Below are 27,791 nucleotides of genomic sequence, written 5' to 3' on the forward strand. Positions count from 1 at the left end.
ATTTTCTCCAGTTGGATGAACATGTTCACTGAATGTCAGTTTTGTGTGTTGCAGCGTTACACAGAGAACAACAACCTCCATCTTTGATCTGATCCTAAAAACAAGAAGATGGGTGATGTGTGGAGCAGTCTAGAGGAGCGTGACAGGCAGGAGCGTAAAAAAGGAATGGAAGATTTTTTGGAACGACTCAACGACGGAAAGGCTCCAGATCTGAGAGTCAACAAGAGCATTGTGATGTTCACAGGTCTGTCGTCTTCAGACAATCTGAGACAACACTACGACAAGAGGAAAATGGAGGTGGGCGGCTCCGCTAATGACTTGATTGAGACCGTAGCAGGTAAACTGGGTGAATGTATACCAGCTTCTGCACTGGGGGGCCTCGGGCCGCTGGTCATCGCCGTCCTCATCGACACGGTGATCTACTTTAAGTTGAGTCTGCCTGAGGAAAGCACGAAGGACGTTCTGCGGAGCGTGTTTGCCGAGGAGAAGGCCTCCGAGGTCTGGGATCAGATCGACGAGTGCCTGAAGAGATGCGTGATGCACATCAACAACGACCACGAACTGGTGACTGACATCAGACGGATCAAGGTCCAGCTGAGCACCGCCCTCACCAAGCTGAAGAACTCCATGGTGAGGGACGGCCACATGTCGTCTCAGGCTCTGAAGGCCTGGGTGAACGGGGCAGCCTTCCACATCCAGATGCTGATTCACCTGGTGAGACTCGGAGGGACTCAAACCTGCGACCCTGTGGAGAGTCTCCTCTCGACTTACCTGGGAGACCTGGACACGCTGTTCATCAAGCACAGGGAAATGGTCAAGGGGAAGTGCAAAGTGGATCAGACATTTATATTTGATAGGCCTTTTAGATATCTAGTGGATCGTGATTTAAATTTAGACTATAGCATGTATGGTCTTGGCGACTTTAAAGAATACTTTGAGGCTTATTATGATCACAGATACCGCGGGCAGACAAGTGACATCAAGTGTTACTTCAGAGGCGTAAGAGACAACCTGCAGACGCTGGTTAATCAGAAAGGAAACTTTAACGTCTAAACATCCAAAAATATAATTTTGCTTACCAAGTATCTTACAAAATACAATGTATCTGTTTATATCAATTATATAGTATTATTGCTTGCATACTTATTTCATTTATAAACTGCTTATTGAGTATGTTTGACTCTGACTTGTCTCAGTTTACCAGATCTTGTTTGTGATAAGTACGAGTTAAAGCCGTTTGACTCTGACTTGTCTCATGGGTGTTTTGACTTGGACTTAACTCTCCACATCCTTTTGACCAATCAGTATTTTTAATATATTAATGCGTGAATAAATGTGCATTAACCCTGATATGGATCGGTTGTGGCTTCCTCCGTTGGGAGTGAAGTGCTAGTTGTGGATGATTGACTCAACTTGTGCAGTATTGGGTCTATAATCAAACCCACCTGTGTGTGCAGTATTGTTCCTAATTGCCTGTGCACACGCTGAGGAAGGACGCTGCCCCAGATATCCTTTGTGTGGCAATAAACTATTAAACTGGAGTGCTGTCCTAGTAGCTTTATTTGTGTTAATAAAGAAAAAGAACTTGTGGGTGATAACAGCAGTAAACAGATGCATTGAAGTTATATCAGATTCATGTTTCTTTGAGTGACTTACAAACCCTGATCTGGGGGGTTATTTAGCTTAAGACTGAAAGCTTTTCAGCATCTTCTGCAGTAAATTGACATAGCAGCATTATACTGTATGTTCGACCATGGAAAAAGCACAAGCAGCCACTGCACGGCCAATACACCGACACTAGAAACCTTTTATAAATTACATATATAAGGACAGAACTTCTATCGTTTGTTGGTCGCAGAGGTGTCTGTTAGCAGTTAGCTCGCTTGTTAGCCACTGAACCGCAGCAGCGTGCAGGCAGAGCAAGCAGCAACCAGCTGTTGACCCGTGCAGGACTTCACCGTGAGAGGACTGTTTAGAGACCATGTTACTGTTTAGAGACCATGTGACCGGCAGGTAACGTTAACTGGTCCCTTTACACAAACAACATCATATCATAAATGATAGGGAACCCAGCATCAGAGATTATGAACTTTCCTTCATTTTCTCTGAATTAATGTTTTGATCGCGAAGGACGTCTATATTCCGATTGGTTGCTGGCGTTAGCCGCTGCTTGGCGCTGAACCGCATCATAGCTCATTACCATAAAGTTGACTTACTTTCAACTTTCTGATTGACGTGTGTGTGCGTGCGTGTGTGTCTGTGCGTGTGTGTCAGAGTATTGTTGTATGAGTATGAGTTTGGTTCTGTTTAGATGGTTCCTGTTACTTCTTTTATGGGCTCAGAACTCCTGTGACTTGTTCTCAATATTGAATAAAGTTTTTTCGCAAAATCGAGCAATGTGCAAACCCAACTTTTCCAAACTCCTCCTAGGCCGCGGCGGCCGATCTCCACGAAACCTGGTACGTAGCATCTCCAGAAGACTAAAAGCTATTAAAAGAATTTTGGCTTACGCTAAAGTTGCGCATTTGAAGACCAAACAAATTTTCTTAGCTAGCTACCAAACACATATCATATCATATCTCAGCCAAATTAAATGTTATCAGCAAAAGACTTGAGATTAATGGTCCCACCACGATGGTCTGTACCAAATTTGGCGAAGCTCGACCGTTAGGAAAATGGGAAATTTGCCACAGTAAATGCTATCAACACGAAACTTGTGATGCTTGTTCGGCATGCCGCTCTGAGACTTTGTACCAAATTTGGCAAAGATCGGCCATTAGGGGGCGCTGTAGCCAACGTAGACCAGTTTCGTCCCTTCTACTCAATCAACGTTAATGGGATATTTGCATAACGGCAGAGTACCGCAGACCTTGCGGCTCACACATCTCGATATTTCACGACGTTCGCCTCCCCACCGACTCTCTGAAACCTGATATTAGAAATCTTTTTGCAGCAATGTGTCCAACCAAAGCGTCTAATGTCTTAATGTGTTTAATAAACCAAACAAAACAAATGCTGTGGATGTTGTCCCCGGTGATCCAGAAGATAAATCTGAGAAATTCAGTGGAGATATGTTAACATTATGGTTTTATTAAATATGCAGAAAAATCTACTTAATTTTGTCTGACCTGCTAATTTATACATTTCATTGTTTTGAAATCATAATCTTTATAACTTAATCTCACTTTACTTCTACTTAACTTCTTTATTTTTTTACTATAGTTAGTTACTTCATAAACTTTCTTACTCTTATTTTACCTTGAATTTGACTGTGAGCAAACAACTATCAATGTGTGTGTGTGTGTGTGTGTGTGTATGTGTGTGTGTGTCTGTGTGCCTGTGTGTGTGTTTGTGTGTCTGTTTGTGCGTGTGTGTCTATGTGTGTCTGTGTGTGTGTGTGTGTGCCTGTGTGTGTGTGTGTTTGTGTGTGTGTGTGTGTCTGTGAGTGTGTGTGTGCGTGTGTGTTTGTGTGTGTCAGAGTATGGTTGTATGAGTTTGGTTCTGTTTAGTTGATTTCTTTTATGGGCTTAGATCTAAACCAACCCATCCAATCAGAGGCAGAGTTCAAAGTTCAAAGTGTTTATTTTTGCCATTTGCTCAAGGACCACGTACAGGCGCATTAGCATACTTGTGCGGATTACTACGTCAGTAAAAAAATCACTCGTAACTAAAAAAAGACACAGCAATTTAAAAAAAGACAGCAGATAAACTAGTAAATAACAATAACTACAATAAATACAGATGATGATTGGACAGAAAGATGAGGTAGGTGTGTGTGTGTGTCTGCGCACATGTGCGTAGGGTGGGATATTTCCTTCACCATCCTGGGAAACAAAAAGTTGGCTCCCGGTCTGTGAGGGGAGATAATGGGAGTCAATGCAGGACTCCGTCTGCAGCTGCTGATTTACAAGAAGTCACAGGACTGACAGGAACTGAGCTGCAGGTTAACACCCAGAGATACAACTAACACAAGTACAAACACAGAGAGCCTTCTCTTCAACCGTTATCTAGACACACAGGACTTTCAGAAACAAGTAAACTGTTTTTCTTTTTTGCTTCTCATGCTGCAGATCTTTATTTAAATATCACAATGTTTACTTTATAAACCTTAAGATTTGACAGTCTATCTTCACAAATTGCTCTCTGAACACACTTCTGCATTTTTAATGCACTTGAGGAGTTTATGGATTATGACTTTGTTTGTGTTTAAACAACTAAAGACTTCTTCATAAACAGTCTAAAAATCCTTACAGATGACACTGTACTTGTAACTTTTCTGAGTATGAGAGTATGAGGGTGTGCCCTCACAGTACCTAGGTAAGGACTACTAGCCAGTCAGAAGCAGAGTATTAGGAGCATGCCCTGACAGTACCTAGGTAAGGACTACTAGCCAGTCAGAAGCAGAGTATGAGGGCTGGCCCTGACAGTACCTAGGTAAGGACTACTAGCCAGTCAGAAGCAGAGTATGAGGGAGCATGCCCTGACAGTTACGTATTACAGTACCTTAGGTAAGGACTACTAGCCAGTCAGAAGCAGAGTATGAGGGCGTGCCCTGACAGTACCTAGGTAAGGACTACTGGCCAGTCAGAAGCAGAGTATGAGGGCGTGCCCTGACAGTACCTAGGTAAGGACTACTAGCCAGTCAGAAGCAGAGTATGAGGGCGTGCCCTGACAGTACCTAGGTAAGGACTACCTAAACCTAACCCATCCAATCACAGGCAGAGTAGGGTGGGACATTCCTTCACCATCCTGGGAAACAAAAAATTGGCTCCCGGGACAGCACGATATTGTTCCATATTTTGGGTTTGGGGTTATGCGAGGACAGATAATGGGCGTCGATGCGGACTCCGTCTGCAGATGCTGATTTACAAGAAGTCACATGACTTACAGAAAGTGAGCTGCAGGTTAACACCCAGAGATAAAACTCTGCTGCAGACAGAAGTATAAACACAGAGAGCCTGAATATCCACCTTCACTTCAACCGTTATCTACACACAACGGGACTTTCAGAAACAAGTAAGAAACTCATTTATCCTTGTAAGTACATTTTGTTTTAAATCTGTTTTTCGCTAGCCAAAATTAATAACCAATTCATATTACAGTTAACCAAAAATTACATATGCACCTTGCAAACCATGCTAGATAACCACCAGGTCCTTATTGCAAAACTGTCTTATTTTAATGTCTCCCCGTTAGCAACAAAATGGATTGAGTCGTATCTAACTGGTAGAGAACAATATGTTTCTGTGAGCGGTTATCATTCATCAGCTCTTGGCTTTTGCACAGGGTTACCACAAGGATCGATATTTGGCCCGCTTTTGTTTAGTTTATATATTAATGATTTGCTTTTTGTTTGCCCTGGAGACCAAACACTAATGTATGCGGACGACACCGTAGTATATGCGCATGCCAAGACAAAACATCTGGCTGCTGCCAAACTTACCACAGCCATGGATCAGATCACCGATTGGCTAAATCGTTCATACCTTCAATGTACCTTAATGTAAATAAAACTGTAGGAAATGTTTTTCACAAAAAGACAATGTAACACTGTGTCAAATGTAACCATCTCAGGGCAAAACATTATGATTGTGTCACAATTTAAGTATCTGGGCATTATTATCAACTCTAATCTTGCTTTTAAAGCACATATTAAGAAAGTGTGCAATAGGGTAAAGTTTAGTCTAGCAAATTTTAAATATATTAGTAATGCCCTAACTTTTAATACTGCCAAATTATTTATGGATGCTATGATTATGTCACATCTATCATATTGTCTGACAAGCTGGGGACAAACTTACAGCTCTTCATTAAAGCCATTAGCTACTCTTTATAAGAACATTAAAATAAGACAGTTTTGCAATAAGGACCTGGTGGTTATCTAGCATGGTTTGCAAGGTGCATATGTAATTTTTGGTTAACTGTAATATGAATTGGTTATTAATTTTGGCTAGCGAAAAACAGATTTAAAACAAAATGTACTTACAAGGATAAATGAGCAGCTGTCTCTAGCTGTCGGTCTTTTAGTACAACCGGACACTCACATAACCCATCCAGCGGGTCAATAGCCAAATTAGTTTGCACATGAAAGTGTCCAGCAAAAAAAAAAAAGTCAAGTCACTCTTCCAATGTCCTTTTGGAAGCTTTAAACATGAAAAGTATGTAGTTACACAAGAAAATTAGACCAATATTAAAAAACATTTACATTTCTGTTATTTGTTACTGCACTTTGTGATGTTTATTGTTGAAAACTTCCTTGAAGCCAAAGTAAAACCACTTTCTTTTGAATATGATGATTTGTTTGAAGAAGTTGTGAATATCAATGACCTTAATGCCCCAGTGTGAGCTGTGAATATTTGATATTGGCGATTTTATAGTACTCTCACTGGGCATTGTTAAGTTGCTGTATCACGGTATGTCAAATATTTTCAAGAGATATGTGAGTTAGGTAAAACATTTTAAGTTTTTCAGTTTTATCCTGTTTGAGTTTATTCACCAGTAGAAATAGAAACATGGCTAATTTGTTTATCTTTAATACAAAAAATGCAACATAGCTATTAGCAGAACATGTCACACTGTAATATAATTGTTTCTCCATGATTGCTAATTTTAAGAAGTAGTTATAGTCATTGCTAGGTTTTTGACAAGAAGACGATAAGAAGCCCTAAGTGCCATTAACAAGCGCAGATTTCACAAGTTTAAGAGGACAATTGTTCAATTCAATTCAATTCAATTTTATTTATAGTATCAAATCATAACACAAGTTATCTCGAGACACTTTACAGATAGAGTAGGTCTAGACCACACTATAATTTACAAAGCCCCAACAATTCCGACAATTACAGTAATTCCCTCAAGAGCAAGCAGTGCGACAGTGGCGAGGAAAAACTCCCTCTTGGGAAGAAACCTCGGACAGACCCAGGCTCTTGGTAGGCGGTATCTGACGAGCCGGTTGGGGGTGTGATGAACAGTGGCGTTAGTAGTCACATTAATAATGGAACAGTGACTGGATGTAGCGGGAAGCTGCAGGGTTCAGCAGGAAGCTGCAGGGTTCAGCAGGAAGCTGCAGGGTTCAGCAGGAAGCAGCAGGGTTCAGCAGGAAGCTGCAGGGTTCAGCAGGAAGCTGCATGACATTGCAGGGCACCGCTGAGCTCAGCTGGGAGTGCAGCAGGACCACGGCGACAGCTGCAACCAGGATCTTGGTGCCAACGTTCTCCAAGGAAATACGCTGGGGAAAAAGCATAAGGACTCCGTGGAGTAAACTCCCCAGAAGCTAGGATTAGTAACGAGCATTTCTGGGACGGGCTGCACGCAAATAGTAATGGTGATAGTAATAGTAACAGTAATAGAAAGGGAGAGGAGAGAGCAGCTCAGTGTGTCAAAGGAAGGAAGTCCCCCGGCAGTCTAGAACTATAACAGCGTAACTATAACAGGTAAGAGAGACAGGTCATAAGGAGAGGTAGCTTTTTCGGGCTTAGAACTCGGGCTTGGCTGGCCTGCCTCCCTCTACTTTGTTATGTATTATTAATCTAACAATTATGAAGAGAAGCAGTTGGGCCAGTTAAGTAAACACTGCAACTCCTCACTCCCTAACTATAAGCTTTATCAAATAGAAGAGTTTTAAGTTCATTCTTGAATGAGGTGACAGTTTCTGCCCCCCGAACCCAGATCGGGAGCTGGTTCCATAGGAGAGGAGCCTGATAACTGAAGGCTCTGGCTCCCATTCTACTTTTAGAGACTCTAGGTACCACCAGTAACTCTGCATTCTGGGAGCGCAGTGCTCTAGTGGGACAATAGGGTATTAGGAGCTCTTCTAGATATGATGGTGCTAGACCATTTAGAGCTTTGTAGGTCAAGAGAAGGATTTTAAACTCAATCCTGGATTCAACAGGAAGCCAATGCAGAGAAGCTAATACAGGAGAAATGTGATCTCTTTTCTTAGTTCTTGTGAGAACACGCGCTGCAGCATTCTGGATCAGCTGGAGAGTCTTAAGAGACTTATTTGAGCAACCTGACAGTGGGGAATTACAATAGTCCAGCCTAGACGTAACAAATGCATGGACTAGTTTTTCAGCGTCGTTTTGAGACAGGATATTCCTAATTTTGGCAATGTTACGAAGATGAAAAAAGGCTGTTCTTGAGGTTTGTTTTAGATTGGCATTAAAGGATATATCCTGATCAAAGATAACTCCTACATTTCTAACAGTAGTGCTGGAGGCCAGGGCAATACCATCCAGAGTAGCTATATCTTTAGATAATGAAGTTCTGAGGTGTTTAGGTCCCAGTACAATAACTTCAGTTTTGTTAGGGTTTAACATCAGAAAATTATCGGTCATCCAGGATTTTATATCCTTAATGCACGCTTGAAATTTAGCTAGCTGACTGGTTTCGTCTGGTTTGATTGACAAGTATAATTGGGTGTCATCCGCATAACAGTGAAAGTTAATTGAGTGTTTTCTAATAATATTGCCTAGAGGAAGCATATATAGGGAGAATAGAATTGGTCCAAGCACTGAGCCTTGAGCAACCCCATGGCTAACTTTAGTGTACTTGGAGGATTTATCATTAACATTAACAAATTGAGATCGATCAAAGAAATAGGACTCAAACCAACTCAGAGCAATTCCTTTAATGCCAACCAAGTGTTCCAATCTCTGTAACAGGATTAAATGGTCAATAGTGTCAAATGCAGCACTAAGATCTAGTAAAACAAGAATGTAGACAAGACCTTTGTCTGCAGCAGTTAAAAGGTCGTTAGTAATCTTCACCAGTGCCGTCTCTGTGCTATGATTCTTTCTAAATCCTGATTGAAAGTCATCACATAAACTATTGCTATGTAGAAAATCACATAACTGATTAGCAACCACCTTCTCAAGGATCTTGGATAGAAAGGGAAGGTTAGATATAGGTCTATAGTTTGCTAAGACCTCAGGATCAAGGGTGGGTTTTTTCAGAAGAGGTTTTATCACAGCTACTTTAAACGACTGTGGTACATAACCTGTTAATAGAGACATGTTGATCATATCTAGTAATGAAGTGTTAACCATAGGTAATGCTTCTTTGAGTAGTCTCGTTGGGATGGGGTCCAAGAGACAGGTAGATGGCTTAGCTGAGGATATCTTCAACATTAATTGTTGAAGGTCTATAGGATAAAAGCAGTCTAAGTATATGTCGAGACTAGTCGTTACTTCTAGCGGCTCTGCGTTTAAAGGTGAGCCGTTAGAAGTTGAGGGCAAAAGGTGATGAATTTTATCTCTAATTGTTGTAATTTCATCATTAAAGAAGCTCATGAAGTCATCACTACTCAGAGCTAGAGGAATAGATGGCTCAGTAGAGCTGTGGCTATCTGTCAGCCTGGCTATAGTGCTGAAAAGAAACCTTGGGTTGTTCTTGTTTTCTTCTATTAGTGATGAGTAATAGTCTGATCTGGCCTTTCTTAGGGCCTTCCTATAGGTTTTGAGACTTTCTTGCCAATCCAAACGGGATTCTTCCACTTTTGTGGAACGCCACTTACATTCGAGGTTTCGCGAGATTTGTTTTAATTTGCGAGTTTGGGAGTTATACCAAGGTGCTAGTTTCCTTTGCTTCATCATCTTCTTTTTCAGGGGAGCAACGGAGTCTAAGGTCGTCCGTAGGCAAGTCGTAGCACCGTCTACAAATGCATCAATTTGAGAGGGACTGAGGTTAACATACAGGTCCTCTGTTATGTTAAGGCATGACATAGAGTCGAATGCTGTTGGAATATCTTCTTTAAATTTAGCTATAGCACTGTCAGATAGGCATCTAGTGTAGAAGCTTTTATCTAATTTAATATAATCAGGTAGTAAGAATTCAAAAGTGATTAAAGAATGATCTGATAATACCGAATTCTGCGAAAATATTATTAAATCCTCAATTTCAATATCATATGCCAGCACAAGGTCGAGGGTGTGGTTAAAACAGTGCGTCGCCTTGTGCACACTCTGACTGAAACCGATTGAATCCAGTAATGAGTTGAAAGCAGTACTAAGGCTGTCATTGTCAACGTCCACATGGATATTAAAATCACCTGCAATAAGTACTTGGTCTGATTTAAGGACTAAACATGATAAAAACTCTGAGAATTCAGATAAAAATTCAGAATACGGACCTGGAGCCCTGTAAATAACAACGAATATAATTGGCTGTAATGTTTTCCATTTTGGATGTTGAAGATTAAGAACAAGACTTTCAAAGGAGTTATAATGTAATTTAGGTTTAGGAGTAATTAACAGGCTTGCATCAAAGATGGCTGCGACTCCCCCTCCTCGGCCTGAGCCTCTAGGAATTTGAGTATTAATATGACTGGGAGGAGTGGCTTCATTTAGACTAACATAGTCTTCATGGCCCAGCCAGGTTTCAGTAAGACAAAATAGATCAATGTTATTATCTGATATCAACTCGTTTACCAATAATGCTTTAGAAGACAGAGGTTTTAATTCGAATGAGGTTGTTAAGTATAGCGCATCTTTTGTTTACCTTTGATTTAACCGATCTGAGCCGGGGGACAGACACCGTGCTTATTAAACTATGAGTGGGCGACTGCTCCAACGGAAGCACAGAGGGGCGCATTGCACTGCACCTCTGATTACTAATATCAAACTTGGGTTGTCATGGTTTATGTCTGATAAACTCGTTCAGATTTTTTGATATGAGAGCGGCACCGTCCCAGGTGGGATGAATGCCGTCTCTCTCAATCAGACCAGGCTTTCCCCAGAACGCCCTCCAGTTATTCACATAGCCCACATCATTAGCTGGGCACCACCCCGACAACCAGCGGTGGAAGGATGACGTACGGCTGTACATTTCATCATTGGTCAGGTTTGGCAGGGGTCCAGAGAAAACTACTGAGTCCGACATTGTCTTTGCGTATGCACAAAGTGACTCAACATTCATTTTAGTGATCTCCGATTTACGACCATTACCACCTACGTGAAGTATGATCTTACTGTATTTACGGTTCTTTTTAGCCAACAGCTTTAGATGGGTTTCTATATCGCCCGCTCTAGCCCCGGGGACACATATGACCGTAGGTACTGTAGCCGCGGCCGCTGGCTTCACATATCGCAGTATAGAGCTCCCAATAACCAGAACTGGCTTCTCAGCAGGTGTATCACTGAGTAGGGAGAAACTGTTAGAGAGGCGAAGATGCTCCGGTTTAGAGCGACCGTCATCATGTGCACTACCTGGTCTAGATTTAACGCTACGCTTCCCTCTATCGCTACGCTTCTCTCGGACAGTCACCCACTCGCCCGGCTGCTAATTTTCACGAGTAAAAAGTAAAAAGGGGAAATGTACCACTCAAATTAAGTAGTACTCGTAAGAACTCCGACAACAATATATCTTGTCACGTATTTGCTTCTTTTTTTGTCTCCCTAAAGGTGCAAGAGAGCACAGTGTAACACAAGTCATTTGGATAAGAAGTTATATTTGTTTTTTATTTGCATTACAGCTAGAGAGTAAAAACGCCATACAGACAGACCTGATACAAGGAAAATAAATGACAGATATTCAGATAGGGTGTATATTTCACATGCTTCAGATTTTATAATTAAAAAAGTTATTCGTTATTGAGAGATGTGATGAAAGGTCACAGTCACAACCAACCCATGAGCTGAACCTATGATAAGCACATTGAGTCTTACAGGGATGCCAACTTAGCCACTTGAATCACTTTTAATCAAAGACTAACTATTTCTGTAATTACATTCAGTTGAGAACTGCTTAAGATTTTGATTCCATCCTTATGTAGTTTTTTATCTGGTATTCTTTATAATAATTTCTACCTCATTGCTACATATTGTACATGTAGTACTTATGTACTTTAAAAAGTTAAAACAAAAATAAATGAAGAAAAGAATTAAAAGTTGGCTCCTTGAAACAAAGCAGTCACAAAGACTGTCAGAACACGGACCCTTATACCCTTCAAATTAAAACACCCCACCGCCTGTAGGATGGTTTAACACGTTTAACTAGTTTTTTACACCTTTTAAATCAAGACACAGGCGGGGCTCAACTGAAACTGTTTTAGGGGAGGACCAGTGAATGGATTGGACAATTATTACATTAGTTATTACATAAGTTATCAATAAAAGATCTTATAGAATAGCCTGCAATGTATGAAGAGATAGATCAGCGATTACAGTATTTTTGGTAAACATCAAATAAGATGAACAGGATGACTAGATGGTTAAAAAAACAGTTTGGTCTCTACTAAAGCTAGGACCCCCAAAACTATGCCCTCATGTATCCAACTACCCTTTATTACATTAATTATACCCCATTCACAAATGGTGCAGCCTATTTGTCAATCAGTGCCCTAACTGTCAATCAATATCAGTGGATCAGAACTATGAACAAAGTCTTAAAATAATAACTATTGTTGTTAAAATATAAACAAAAACTGCTTCTTTTTTTGGCTCCTACAGTACTGTTTCTCCCCATTTTTTCCCAGACTCTAAAAAATGTCTGAGGAAAGACATTTTTTTATGTATTTGGTCAAAAGTTACATCAAACAACACTAGTGGTGTGTCTCAAATCGCGCACTTCTGTACTTATATATTATTTAATACTATTAAATACTATTTGAGTACACTCAAAATTTAACTCGTTGAAGTGTGGTAAATGCAGTGCACTACAAGTACCCGGATGGTGCACTCATAACGGTGAAAAAGTTGAGTGTGGATCGATGGACACTTTCCACACTCAACTGTCGCCATCTTGGCTACGTAGCGGAAGGGGCGGAGCTAACAAAAGGTGAAAAACTTTCGATAATGGCGGCCAAATACGCGACAGCGAGACCCAAATGTAAGTTCAACATTAGTCTTTTGCTATACTTGTTTAACATATACGCAACCTGTTTATGTATGTGTGGTTAATTTTGCAGTCAGTGATGATTTTTTTACCGCGAATTATAACACTTATTTGCATCGTAATTTGACGTGCTATCAAGCTAGCTTTAGCTAACCTTAGCTAGTTAACAGCGGCAAAGTTACTGGTACTTCTAGCTATACTCTTTGGTTTAACCACTGGCAAATAAGTTATAACCTAGCTAACGTTGCATGTGTTGAGGTATACGGTTGTTGTTTTTAAACTATTGTCCTCACTGCAGACGATTTTAGCGTAGATGTGTGATCTGGTAAATATACATTAAGCTGCCAACGTTAGTAGTAATGTTACAGTACGTTAATGTATGCTATGTTATATCATATTAACAGTGCCGTTTCTGTCCTGATCTGACTTATATAATCGTTAGGGACATGGACAATGCTGCCAACTTGAGGTAAGTCCTCCTCTGCTGAAAGGCGAACGACCTGGGGGAGGAGAGAGAGGATTTCCCTGCTGGTCTTGTGCGCAGCACGGTGCAAAGGCTCTGGCTAAACCACGATCAGATGTACCGCTGCCGAGCCAAAAGAGGAAGACATGGGCCTCGATGACGGGTCCCACGCCGTACCGAGGATGTACCGTTAAAGGATCCTGCTGGAGAGTCTGAAGTCCACCCTCAAATCACTTTCCCCATCAAAATACAGGGCCAGCCATGAATAGAACAATAGGATCTATTTAAATGTCTATTGTGTTGCCTCTGCTTTCACTCTTGTATTTTCACTGTAATTAATAGCTATTGCAATAAACACCCTTTATACAAACATATAATATGACTATTTTCTATGTTAACGTTATATGTCAGTTGGACACCCTTTTAATTGCTCCAATTTTGCTAAATAACTCAAAATGGCCATTTGTGGTTATTTATTTTTTTTTTACAATGAATTAAGAGCAAAAGCATGAATATCATCATACCTGGATGTTTACGGTTGCATAAAACAGAGGGCAAAAACAAGCAACAATAAAAACCATCACATTCATTTTGATGAACAAAGCAGAAATGTGTGGTGACAACAGGTGGTGGGAATGCTTTGCCCTGGGTATAATTCACAACTTCACAGAAGAAGAAGGAGGAGGACTGAGATGTTTTGATCGCCACTTCCGGTAAGTACAAAAGGCAGTGCGCGATTTGAGACAATACTCCCCCGTCAAATTTTACGCACTATGCAAGTAAGTACATAGTGTACGAAGTGCACTTCCCTTAGTGCACTACAGGAAGTGCGCGATTTGAGACACACTATTGTATTAGACTATAATAGTGCAGATGGTTGAAAACTAATGCTAGGACTCCCAAAAACTTTGCACTCATGTTTCCAACTTTCCCTTTATCACACTAGTTATACTACAACCACAATTACTTGGTGCGGCTGATTTGTCAATCAGTGGCCTAGCTGTCAATCAATATCAGTGGATCAGAACTATAAACAAAGTCTTAAAATAATAACTATTGTTGTTAAAATATAAACAAAAAATATTTTTTGGCTCCTACTGTCAGGGTCCCACCGTCACCAGCACTCACTCCTCTCTCTCATTCTCCAGCACACACTCCTCCCACTGATTCATACTCCTCGTCACTCACGCAGATCAGACGCTCCCAATCCCCTCAGTCCTAATTGCACACACCTGCACCTCATCAAGCCTCATCCTCAGTTTACCACCTGCAGCTAATCAACCACCACCTACATAAGCAGCACAACCACACACACTCTTTGTCAAGTCTCGTTTCCACATGACACTTTGACCACGCATGTTAAGCCTAGTCATTCCAAGTTGGCCTACCCTGTACTTTGGATCCAGTTGTCTGCTGCTGCTCTGAAACCTCAGCTTCACTACTGCAGTCTGTCTCCTGGTCGTCCGTGACAGAAGACTTGACCGACGAAAGTGGAGGAGGATGCCATGGAAGATTTCCTGTTCAACCAGAACGGAGACACTCTGGAGGACTTCGTTGCTGTTTATCTCCGTTATTATCGAGACACGGGCTGGGAGGTGGACTTCCTGAAGTATCAGTTCTGGTCGGGTTTGGATGACCCACTTGCTAAGATGCTGTTGCTCAAGGACCTCAACCTGCCGTTTAGAGAGCTTCTGGACCGATCCCTTTGGGTTTGTGGTTCCTCCCTCACGGTAGCACCAGCCGATCCAGAGCCAGCCGATCCGGTGCCAAAATCCTCACCTCAGGCCCACTTCGGCAGGGAGCCAGTCATCTGCCCAGTCAACCAGAAGCCAGAGACAGCCCACAGCAGAGTCCGCTCCTGTGCCCGCAGCGGGGTCCTTTACTCTGCAGCCCAGTCGCCCGACGCCACGCCTGCAGCCACACCTGCCGCCCAGTCGCCCGACGCCACGCCTGCAGCCACGCCTGCAGCCCAGTCGCCGACGCCACGCCTGCAGCCACGCCTGCAGCCCAGTCGCCTGACACTATGCCTGCAGCCCAGTCGCCCGACGCCACGCCTGCCGCCCAGTCGCCCGACGTCACGCCTGCAGCCACGCCTGCAGCCACGCCTCCGGCCACGCCAGTAGCCCGGTCGCCCGACGCCACGCCTGCCGCCCAGTCGCCCGACGCCACGCCTGCTGCCCAGTCGCCCGACACCACGACTGCAGCCCGGTCGCCCGACGCCACGCCTGCCGCCCAGTCGCCCGGCCACGCGCCTGCCGCCCAGTCGCCCGACACCACGACTGCAGCCCAGTCGCCTGCAGCCACGCCTGCAGCCACGCCTGCTGCCACGCCTGCAGCCACGCCTGCTGCCACGCCTGCAGCCACGCCTGCCGCCCAGTCGCCCGACACCAGGCCTGCGCCCGCCTGCGCCACGCCTGCAGCCCAGTCGCCCGTCGCGCCCGCCTGCTGCCACGCCTGCAGCCCAGTCGCCCGAACGCCACGCCTGCTGCCACGACTGCAGCCCAGTCGCCTGACGCCACGCCTGCTGCCACGCCTGCAGCCCAGTCGCCCGGCACGCCTGCCGCCCAGTCGCCTGACGCCACGCCTGCAGCCACGCCCGGCCACGCCTGCAGCCCCGCCTGCAGCCCCGCCGCTGACGTGCAGCCGCCCGGATTCGCCGCTGACGTGCGGCCGCCCGGATTCGCCGCTGACGTGCGGCTCTCCTGACCCCGGGTCGCCGTGCGGCTCCCATGAATCTGAGCTGACGCGCGGTTTTCCTGTCCCTGGGCTGGCATGCAGCCCTCCTGTCCCGGGGCTGGCATGCAGCCCTCCTGTCCCTGGGCTGGCATGCAGCCCTCCTTCCTCCAGGTTAGCTAGCGACCTCTCAGAGCCCCAGTTAGCTAGCAACCTCCCTGGTTCCCCGCCAGCTAGGAACCCCCCTGACTCCAAGCTAGCTAGCAGCTTTCCAGGGTCCCAACTAGCTAGCATTCTCCCTGATTGTAGGCTAGTTAGCAGTTCCCTTGACTCTAATGTCCCTAGTGTCCCCGAGCTCTCCGGTGTCCCCGAGTTTTCTTGTGCCCCCGCACTCTTTATTGTCCCTAGTGTCCCCGAGTCCTCTCTTGTCCCTAGTGTCCCCGAGTCCTCTCTTGTCTCTAGTGTCCCCGAGTTCACTAATGTCCCTAGTGTCCCCGAGTCCTCTGGTGTCCCCGAGTCCTCTGGTGTCCCCGAGTCCTCTAGTGTCCCCGAGTTCACTAGTGTCTCTAGTGTCCCCGAGTCCTCTAGTGTCCCCGAGTTCACTAGTGTCTCTAGTTTCCCCGAGTCCTCTAATGTCCCCGAGTCCTCTAGTGTCCCTAGTGTCCCCGAGTCCTCTAATGTCCCTGAGTCCTCTAGTGTCCCTAGTGTCCCCGAGTCCTCTAGTGTCCCCGAGTCCTCTAGTGTCCCTAGTGTCCCCGAGTCCTCTAGTGTCCCTGGGTTCCCCAAGTCCTCTAGTGTCTCCGAGTCCTCTAGTGTCCCCAGGTCCTCTAGTGTCCCAGAGTCCTCTAGTGTCCCTAGGTTCCCCGAGCTCTCTAGTGTCCCAGAGCTTCCTAGTGTCCCCGAGTCATCTAGTGTCCCTAGGTTCCCCGAGCTCTCTAGCGTCCCCAAGTTCTCTAGTGACCCTAGGTTCCCTGAACTCTCTAGTGTCCCAGAGTCCTCAAGTGTTCCAGAGCTTCCTAGTGTCCCCGAGCTCCCTGAGCTCTCTAGTCTCCCCGAGTTCTCTAGTGTCCCTAGGTTCCGAGTCCTCTAGTGTCCCAGAGTCCTCTAGAGTACACTAGTGTACACTAGTGTCTCTAGTGTCCCCGAGTCCTCTAGTGTCCCCGAGTTCACTAGTGTCTCTAGTGTCCCCGAGTCCTCTAATGTCCCCGAGTCCTCTAGTTTCCCTAGTGTCCCCGAGTCCTCTAATGTCCCTGAGTCCTCTAGTGTCCCTAGTGTCCCCGAGTCCTCTAGTGTCCCCGAGTCCTCTAGTGTCCCCGAGTCCTCTAGTGTCCCTGGGTTCCCCAAGTCCTCTAGTGTCTCCGAGTCCTCTAGTGTCCCCAGGTCCTCTAGTGTCCCAGAGTCCTCTAGTGTCCCTAGGTTCCCCGAGCTCTCTAGTGTCCCAGAGCTTCCTAGTGTCCCCGAGTCCTCTAGTGTCCCTAGGTTCCCCGAGCTCTCTAGCGTCCCCAAGTTCTCTAGTGTCCCTAGGTTCCCTGAGCTCTCTAGTGTCCCAGAGTCCTCAAGTGTTCCAGAGCTTCCTAGTGTCCCCGAGCTCCCTGAGCTCTCTAGTGTCCCCGAGTTCTCTAGTGTCCCTAGGTTCCCCGAGTCCTCTAGTGTCCCAGAGTCCTCTGGTCTCCCAGAGTTCCTAGAGTCCAGGCCGTGTAGCGGCTCCCCAGAGTTCCCGGAGTCCCGGCCGTGTGGCGGCCCCCCAGAGTTCCCGGAGTCCCGGCCGTGTGGCGGCCCCCCAGAGTTCCCGGAGTCCCGGCCGTGTGGCGGCCCCCCAGAGTTCCCGGAGTCCCGGCCGTGTGGCGGCCCCCCAGAGTTCCCGGGGTCCCGGCCGTGTAGTGGCCCCCCAGAGTCTAGCCTAGCTGGCATTTCCCCTGAATCCAGGCTAGCTAGCATCCTTCCTGAACCCCAGCTAGCTAGCACCCTTCCTAAGCCCTCGTCGCCGGTACAGCCCGGCTCGAAGCCCTCGTCGCCGGTACAGCCCGGCTCGAAGCCCTCGTCGCCGGTACAGCCCGGCTCGAAGCCCTCGTCGCCGGTACAGCCCGGCTCGAAGCCCTCATTGCCTGTCCTGGACATCATCCAGGGGAGCCTCCCCAAGAACATTTTTTGGGGGGGCCATGCGCCTCCTCAGGGGACCGTGGAGGTCCCGCCGACACGGTTCCCTGGACCGCCATGGCCTCCAGAGGGTTCGGCCCCGCCATGGCCTCCAGAGGGTTCGGCCCCGCCATGGCCTCCAGAGGAGTCGGCCCCGCCATGGCCTCCAGAGGAGTCGGCCCCGCCATGGCCTCCAGAGGAGTCAGCCCCACCATGGCCTCCAGAGGAGTCAGCCCCACCATGGCCTCCAGAGGAGTCAGCCCCGCCATGGCCTCCAGAGGAGTCAGCCCCGCCATGGCCTCCAGAGGAGTCAGCTCCGCCGTGGCCACGCCCCCTGCCAGCTCTGCTGTGGTCACGCTTCCAGCCTGCTCCGCCCAGGTCTTGGGGGACAGCCTGGAGTCCTTCCGTCTTCACCCTGTCCCCCTCCTGTCCCGGCCTCCTGGCTGCCCGCCCCTCCCGGGTTTTGCCTTCTACGGCGCGGGTCGCGCCTTGTGGGAGGGGGGGGTACTGTCAGGGTCCCACCGTCACCAGCACTCACTCCTCTCTCTCATTCTCCAGCACACACTCCTCCCACTGATTCATACTCCTCGTCACTCACGCAGATCAGACGCTCCCAGTCCCCTCAGTCCTAATTGCACACACCTGCACCTCATCAAGCCTCATCCTCAGTTTACCACCTGCAGCTAATCAACCACCACCTACATAAGCAGCACAACCACACACACTCTTTGTCAAGTCTCGTTTCCACATGACGCTTTGACCACGCATGTTAAGCCTAGTCATTCCAAGTTTGCCTACCCTGTACTTTGGATCCAGTTGTCTGCTGCTGCTCTGAAACCTGCCTACCCAGCTACCCGATTTCCTGCCTGTTGCTTCCTGCTCGTTGTTGGATCATTGTTAATAAAGCTCAGCTTCACTACTGCAGTCTGTCTCCTGGTCGTCCGTGACACCTACAGTACTGTTTCTCCCCATTTTTTCCCAGAGTCAGAAACTAAAAAATGTCTGAGGAAAGACATTTTTTTATGTATTTTGTCTAAAGTTACATCAAACAACAACATTATTATTAAACTATAATAACGCAGATAGTTGAAAACTAATGCTAGGACTCCCAAAAACTTTGCACTCATGTTTCCAACTACCCCTTTATCACATTAATTATACAACATTCATAATTACTATGGTGTGGCCGATTTGTCAATCAGTGGCCTAGCTGTCTATCAAAATCAGTGGATCAGAACTATGAACAAAGTCTTAAAAACTATTGTTGTTAAAATATAAACAAAAACTACTTTTTGGCTCTTACAGTACTGTTTGTCCCCATTTTTTCCCAGAGTCAGAAACTAAAAAATGTCTGAGGACAGACCTTTTTTTTTTATGTATTTGGTCAAAAGTTACATCAAACAACACTAGTATTAGACTATAATAACACAGATGGTTGAAAACTAATGCTAGGACTCCCAAAAACTTTGCACTCATGTTTCCAACTTTCCCTTTATCACATTAGTTATACTACAACCAAGAGTTGTTCAAGTAAATCTCTGCTCCAACAAAGACACACCCAAGTTTAACTAGTTTTTAACCCCAAACCCCTGTTTCCGATTTCATGGACACACACCTCTTCCGGCCACTATTTACATTTTCAGAACATATCGGTATTCTGATTTCCGGTTTCTGATTTACATATTCCGGATATAACGTTTTTTCGACTTTGGACACGCCCACTTCCGTCCCGCCATTTTTGATGCAGTATGTAACTACTGGTGGCCCCTAAATCATGGCTGCAGCTGTCACCGTGGTCCTGCTACGCCGTGCAGTTCCCTGCTACGTCCTGTAACGCCCTGCTACACCATGAACTACTGCAACTACTATTTATACTCGTAGTTTAATTATCTTTATTGTGACTATTATTGCCACTGTTCATCACACCCCCAACCGACACCGTCAGACACCGCATACCAAGAGCCTGGGTCTGTCCCAGGTTTCTTCCTGAGAGGGAGGTTTTCCTCGCTACTGTCACACTGAATGCTTGCTCTTGGGGGAATTACTAGAATTGTTGGGTCCCTGTAAATTATAGTGTAAAATCTCCAAATTATAGTGTAAATTATACCTACTCTATTTGTAAAGTGTCTTGAGAGAACTCTTGTTATGATGTATTAAAGTTGATAAAGATGAGACTTTTGGTGAAATTCACAAGCTACCTGCCAAGTCAAACTAAAGTAATGCAAAAGTAGTGTAAAGCATTACAATTCAGAGACTGTAATATAACTAATTACTCTGAAATGACAATTACTAGTAATCTATAATGAACTACATTTTGGAAGTAACTTGCCCAACACTCCTAGTTACTATCAATGAAATTATGAATACATTTTATACAACAAGACACTTTGTGATTGTGTTCATTTTGTGAAAACAAAATATACTTCCTCTGTCAATCAATAATGCACATTAGATTAGATTATACTTTATTGTCATTGTGCAGAGTACAAGTATAAAGACAACAAAATGCAGTTTGCGTCCAACCAGATATGTATAAGTAAGTAATGAACAACATGTACAGATATGTGCAATGTAGTAGGAGTAACATAGTAAGAATATAGATATGTGCAGGGTATTAACAGAATATATTCTAAGAAAAACGGAATAAATATGGATATTCAGTATGAACCACATAGACGGATATGTGCATTGTGGTAACAGTATCATTGTAGTGCAGAAACGGTAACGTAAGAATAAGTGTACTGTATGTGCAGGAGGAATAGTATGAAGTGCAGTAGAATATGGCTATATATAAGTAGTTACAGTATGTACATTAATTATTTTGATACAGTTTATTTGTGTAGAAAACTGACCACTATAATAGAAGTGTATAATAATATAATAGTGTTATAAATTAGTCTCATCTAAACATACTGTGGTCTGTTGGCTTGGAGAGGGCCATACTCCTGCCTGAAGTTGAGGTATGCTACCTGCAGCGAGAACGGGTTGAAGCAGCAGGCATCAAAGCCGGGATGGAGCGTCAGCCAGTTGCTGGCTTAAATTAAGACAATCTACATGTATGTTTAATCTAAAACAAGGTCAAAAGTATGTTTGCTAAAGCAGATTTATTGTATAACACCAATGTACTAGCCTAGATGAACCAGAGTTAGCCACCATACTACACAGTAACTCACCAAGTCACTTGCCCTATTCGCCACTGGTTCGCAACTCTACTTCTCTCTTCTGCCCATTGTTCCTCCCTCTGATCTCCCCCTGACCTCTATCTCGCCTAGGAGGCTCATAATTATAGGCCTGTGGGCCATCATAAGCATGCTCGCCAACGTTGGAGAGCTCGGTTTCTTCATCCACGTCCATTGTAATTTGAGCATGAACTTGACCAGACTCACTCGCGTTACGTTACTTCGGTCAGTGATAGATAGATGCGGAAGTTATTTTATTACAATTTTATCTCAAAATATCGTTTATGGCGGTTATATATTCCTCCAGTTTTGAAAATATAGTTGTTTATCATTAATATACACTATGCTGTATAGGGGTGTCCAACCTGCACATTGCTCTTTAATGGGGCTTGAATGTGTCGGTGGAAGATTTTGTGAAAGTCACAACTTCTTCGACAGTGGGGTATGCATATCCACATAACCCATAAAGATACTTGTTCCTTGAAATTCAATGTCTCTGATATTTTCAGATTATCTTACTTCTGGAAATATTTAAATATCTGGAAATTTAAATCTGTAATGTCACTTGTTTGTTTATTTACTGAAAGTGTTTTTTTTACATTTACAGGCCATCCACAAACATAAAAGAGGCCCTGGTGCTATCATTGGTTCAGACATTCCCTGAATGATGGATCAGACATTGGCTATGTGAGTTTAATTATCTTGGTTCATATGGAATTTGATGCTGATTTAAAACTCTTTTTTTTTTACACACAAAGATGTGAGTGCACTTAATAAGCAATGGTGTCTAATGAGATGAAGCGGTCATACCAGACATAATATAGTGTACATGTATCTTTTCTTTAATTTTGCTTTTAACCCTTATTTCTCTTATCAGTACCTGATGTGTGTTATCTCTACTGCTAAACTTTGTAAAAGATTAAAAATGTCCCTCTTAGATATGGAAAGTTCTGTCTTTTTTTTTCCAGGAAATATGGTATTTATTTATTTATTTTATGTAGATTTCCAGAGACTCCAGAATGAAAACCTAGCTCTGAGGGAGGAGAACCACACCATGAGGGAAAGCAATGCACGAGCAGGTGAGAACATGCATTCTTTCTTAAATTTTACTTTTTTTGTCTGTAATGTAGGTTCAAAATTACCATATGCCTTTCATTTTGTAGCTACGGATGACAGCGGCTCACTTCAAGAGCAGGTGAAGCAAGTTGGGACATTTGCTTGCACTTGGCAATCAGGTACAACTTGCAAACACCTGTGGTTGTTGGTTTAATTCCCACTGGGGCCACCTGTACATGAAGTAGACCTAGATATAAATGTCATAGTTAAGTAGTTGAGGGACCAGGACTGACTACTTTATTCTTTTATTCTGGGAACCCCTGTAGGTGCAGATCAGATCCTAATGCTGCGACGTCTTGGAGAGTTTGGCGATGTTGTGCGTAGCATGGACAACAAAATGGACACTATGCAGCAACATTTCAGTGCTAATGTGTCTGTTGGAGAGCCACTGATGAGGCGGTCCAGGAGTTACGTACGTGCGTTACCTGAAAGGAGCATCTGACTGTGAAGGCGGAAAGTGCCGCCGCAGCTAAGGGACCCACAGCCGACCCTTAAACCTAGGCTGACTACTGACACCCCCGCATCACTGACAACTGGAACACTTTCTTTATCCTGCAGTCGGTAATATCAAGAAGCCAGAAGTGTGCCGACTACACTCACCCAATCCACACTATTCACTGTGGAAATTATTATTTTTTTTTTTTTTTTTCTTTTTTAATTCCCCATGACCCTGCCTTGAGGGGCAGCGCCGTGGTGGATATGGGATGGTGAGGTTGTTTGTCCTTTTTTTACGGCGCACGAGGCGGGATCACTGAAGATATGCCCATTTTGCGCTGCCGGCATTCTGAGAGATCCCTTAGTCAGGCTTGAAAGACTGATTATCATTACTTAAACTGTCCTGCAATTCTTAGCCCACTACCCCCACGCAGACCACCCCACAACTCACACCTGCCCCGCTCTGATTGGTTGTCGTTTTCAGCCAGATTTCCTGCTGTTAATTGTGTTTGTTCCCACTTGTTGTCATGTGTAAATTTAATGTCAAAATGTATATTACCTGGTATCCTGCACATTCTTTGATACCAAAGATCTCAATTACTTCCTATACAACTTGCTGCTTATTTCATTGTTACAGTGCTTAACTATTCTATTTATAAATATAGCTTGTAAATCCTAGATTATACCTCTAATAATTGATATCTGCACATTATCTGTTCTGGTACCAAATATTCTACTTAACGTGACTTTAGTATTGGTTTATTTCATTCCATCGGTGCTTAACAATGGTATTATAGTTTGTAAATCCTATTTCATACCTGTTACTTGATAATTGCACATTAACTAGTACCAAAATTCTACTTTAATTCCATCAGTGTTTAACTTTTATTCTATTAAAAATAGCTTGGAAATCCTATTTCACCAAATATTCTACTTACTCTGTTTTTAGCATTTGCTTTTCGTTCCGTCACAGTGCTTAACTTTTATTCTATTGTTAAATAGAACTTGTAAATCCTTGTGTCACAAGTCAACATTGCAGTTATAATGGTCTGTTCTACTACTGTTTTTACCTCAGTATGTATAAATATATAATGTGTGTGTGTGTGTGTGTGTATTTCAGTGATCTGACACGTCTTGTTTCAATGACAGTTACTGTACTTTGAAATGTGGAATTAAAACGCCAAATGGAAATTTGTCTGGTTTGATCAATAATTATTCTTGATAAACTGCATTCTATAAATATTAAATATAAATAAATATGTGTGTGTGTGTGTATATATATATATATACATACATACATACATACATACATACATACATACATACATACACACACACACACAATAAGCGGCGGCAGATCGCTCGAAAATAGCGTTTGCCTCCGACGGGCTGCAGAATGGCCACCTTTGGTATAACGGTGGCAGACAAAGGCGGTAGGAAGGCGGCTGCCGCTTTTAAAAAGCGCCAGACGTGTTTGCGATTACGGCATTCTGACGCTTCTACTGCCTCTGGAGCACCGCCGGTGGTCCGCCGACTCATTGCTATCTGGGTGTAGTCATGCTACTATGCTCAGTGGTTGAGCTCCAGGAGACTGGGAATGAATCATGGAATGCACATTTTACCTTTGTGGCAAAGCCTGATTAATTGTTGAAATAAATTATTTTGTGTATCTTTTTGACATAACATTGGTCATTGCTCTAGACATACACATTAATTAATCTAGCATACTTTCATTAAATAAATCAATTCAAGCTAAAATTGAAGAGCCTACAATTAGGCTATACTGAGTCTGATCTATTTTAAGAGATTTTCTTAAGATTAAGTTAATACCTTTTAGAAAAATGTCACCTGGGGTAAAACTCCCCCTGCTGCTACCATGATTTGCATTTGTATAGCTCACAGCATTTTAATTGACATGTTAAAGCCTCCCCTGGAATTAGAGGGAGGGGGGGTCATGGGGGGACAACTGCCAAGCAATGCCCACGTCAATTTCCGACAATTCACGGGAATTTTCGGTGTTGCCTGTAAATTGCCGTGTACAGCCGTAAACATGAAGTTCCACGACAATCTACAGTGCTGCATACTGACGAAAATCCCACTTTTCATGAAGTGATAGCATCCTGATAAAAACAATATAGAAACTAGTGAACACAGGCAACGGCGATGTTACATTAACGTTAGTTCCATGCTTCACCTAACTTCACGTGATGCAGTTAGCCTGCAGGCCACAGTAGAGCAGCACGTTTACACTCAATCTTCTAAATTCACATGCTTGAGTTATCACAGTAACTAATATTTTACTCCTTTACAGAATTAAAACACACATACATTGATCAAACATATTAGAACCTTCATTTTTACCTGTAAAAGGGGAAAATAGAATGAACTACACGGACACGATGTTGATTCACTCAAATCCAATGTTGTAATGGACGAGCGAAAGAAACACATTCCCGTACAGTCTGAACAAGGCATTAGTAATCGAACACAGATTAGCAACTCAACTAGTGCTTAAAACGGGAAACAAATAGAAACTTAAAGAAACAAAGAAATACTGCAAAATGTCATTTTAAATGCATTTTTCCCAAAGTCTTATAGGTATCTTAGACAGCATTTTACACAAATCGCCTTTTCATCCTATTTATCTTTAAGCCTCTTTTACCTGAAAAGGTCAGAGAAATGGATTACCGATCTACAGATCATAGTTCATTTTAACTCAAAGAAATTAATGACCATCTTTTTAACCAAGCATTGCAATAAATTACAGCATTTTAACTTAGCAGTTTTGACTTATACTTTTATGCGCAATGAATTACAGCATTTTTAACTTAGCAGTTTTGACTTATACTTTTATGCGCAACGAATTACAGCATTTTAACTTAGCAGTTTTGACTTATACTTTTATGCACATTTTTAAGTATATTTAAACCTATGGATGTATTTCCATTCAATGTATTCAAAAGATCACTGTTACACTAACGTTAGATTAGCTACTAGCTAATTCTGCGGACCACTAGGTGATTATAGCGGGCAGCCGTTAGCCTCCCCCTGGAAGCTTACGTTAGTTTAGCGAACGGTTGATAAACTGGATCAAGTTACCCTTCACCTCTCTTCGGAAGCTCAGTCCCCGGCTGCAATCCCCTGTTCTGCTCCCTCCGTGGTTTCCAGCCAGCCCTTGTTAGCGCGAGAGCCCTTTTTCCCCCTACCTGAACGGTACTCTGGTGATTTAGGTTCCTTTAGCCGTTTTCTTCTCCAATGCTCCCTAGTATTTCAACAGCAGCCAGCCACCTACCACACAGATAAGTCCCGTAAAGCTTTTATTGTGGGTTTACTGTCCGGGAAAGCAGCGCAGTGGGTTACAGCATTATGGGGAGGGGGTTCGTCTGTTTGTGAGTCTTATGATGCCTTCATTTTGGAGATGTGCAAGGTTTTTGACCACCCAGTGCAGGGTAGGGAGGCAGGAAACAGATTATTTTCTCTTTGTCAGGGCTCAAGTTCAGTAGCAGAGTTTGCAGTAGAGTTTTGTGTTTTAGCTGCTGAGAGCGGTTGGGGTAATACTGCTTTACAAGCAGCTTTTGTTCGCGGTCTATCTGAGGAGGTGAAGGACGAGCTAGCAGCTAGGGATGAAACCACCACTTTAGATTCCCTGATTTCCCTGGCCATTCGTCTAGACAACAGGCTACGAGAGCGTAACAGAGAGAGGAGTGGGAGTAGGCAACGTCCTCGTTCTCGTAACTTGCGCCATGAGGCCGCTAGCGGTAGCACTGCTAGTATTTTCCCAGTTAGTTTTCCTGCCCAACAGACCCAAGCAGTTGATCAGGGGGAACCCATGCAACTAGGCAGAGCTCGCCTCACTCCTGCAGAACGCCAGCGGCGCCTTCGTGGTGGATTGTGTCTCTATTGTGGTGAGGCAGGTCATAACTGTGCAGGCTGCCCTCAGTTAAACGGTCCGGCTCACCAGTAAGTGGAGGGATCCTGGTGAGCCACACCGCCATTCCTGCCCCTTTTCCTCATAATCGCATGCAGTTGGAGGCTACCTTTCTGTTTTCAGGTGAACCCGTCTCTGTGATGGCCCTAGTGGACTCCGGTGCAGATGACAGTTTCATTGATTCCTCCCTAGTGACCAAGGCTGGTCTACCTGTGGAACCCCTCTTGGATCCTAAGGATGTCAACGCTCTGGATGGATGCCTATTAGCATGCATCACTCACGTCACCGCACCCCTCAACCTTCTTCTGTCTGGCAATCACCATGAGGTAATCAGATTTTTTGTCATTCCCTCACCCCACTCTCCTGTTGTGTTAGGCCAGACCTGGTTACAATTACACAATCCACACATTGACTGGTCTACACGTTCGATAGTCAGTTGGAGCCCTTTTGTCATTCCCCAGCCAACATTTTTATGTGGGGCACATGTGGGTAAAAAGTGGGCAGAATCATGGGCCCCAGGTGGGATTGTCAGATCACACCCATATGGGATTGTCCGCGGGTTCCATGTTGGCCCCAAGCCAATTGCCCATGTGGGTTTAAGGCAGGATTACACCAGGTTTTAGATGGGCCCCAGCTGGGCAAAACAGACAAGACCCATCTTGGTCCCAGCTTTAAGTCCTACTTGGGGCCTACATGGGGACAGTATGGGCTGAAATATGGGTTGCAAGTGGGATTGTCCGCGGGTTCCATGTTGGCCCCAAGCCAATTGCCCATGTGGGTTTAAGGCAGGATAACACCAGGTTTTAGATGGGCCCCAGCTGGGCAAAACAGACAAGACCCATCTTGGTCCGAGCTTTAAGTCCTACGTGGGGCCTACATGGGGACAGTATGGGCTGAAAAATGGGTTGCAAGTGGGATTGTCCGCGGGTTCCATGGTGGCCCCAAGCCAATTGCCCATGTGGGTTTAAGGCAGGATTACACCGGGTTTTAGATGGGCCCCAGCTGGGCAAAACAGACAAGACCCATCTTG

General features: G+C 44.4%; 1 long non-coding RNA gene across 1 annotated transcript; it reads left to right on the plus strand.

Annotated features, from left to right (window-relative positions):
• The first annotated feature begins 21,896 nt into the window (after positions 1-21,896).
• LOC120574819 lies at positions 21,897-22,494 on the plus strand. Its single transcript, XR_005641911.1, has 3 exons — positions 21,897-21,969; positions 22,284-22,361; positions 22,446-22,494. It is a non-coding gene; the product is annotated as an uncharacterized LOC120574819 (long non-coding RNA).
• The last annotated feature ends 5,297 nt before the right edge of the window (positions 22,495-27,791 follow it).

Source organism: Perca fluviatilis, chromosome 15, assembly GCF_010015445.1.
Source record: "Perca fluviatilis chromosome 15, GENO_Pfluv_1.0, whole genome shotgun sequence".
Taxonomy (NCBI): domain Eukaryota; kingdom Metazoa; phylum Chordata; class Actinopteri; order Perciformes; family Percidae; genus Perca; species Perca fluviatilis.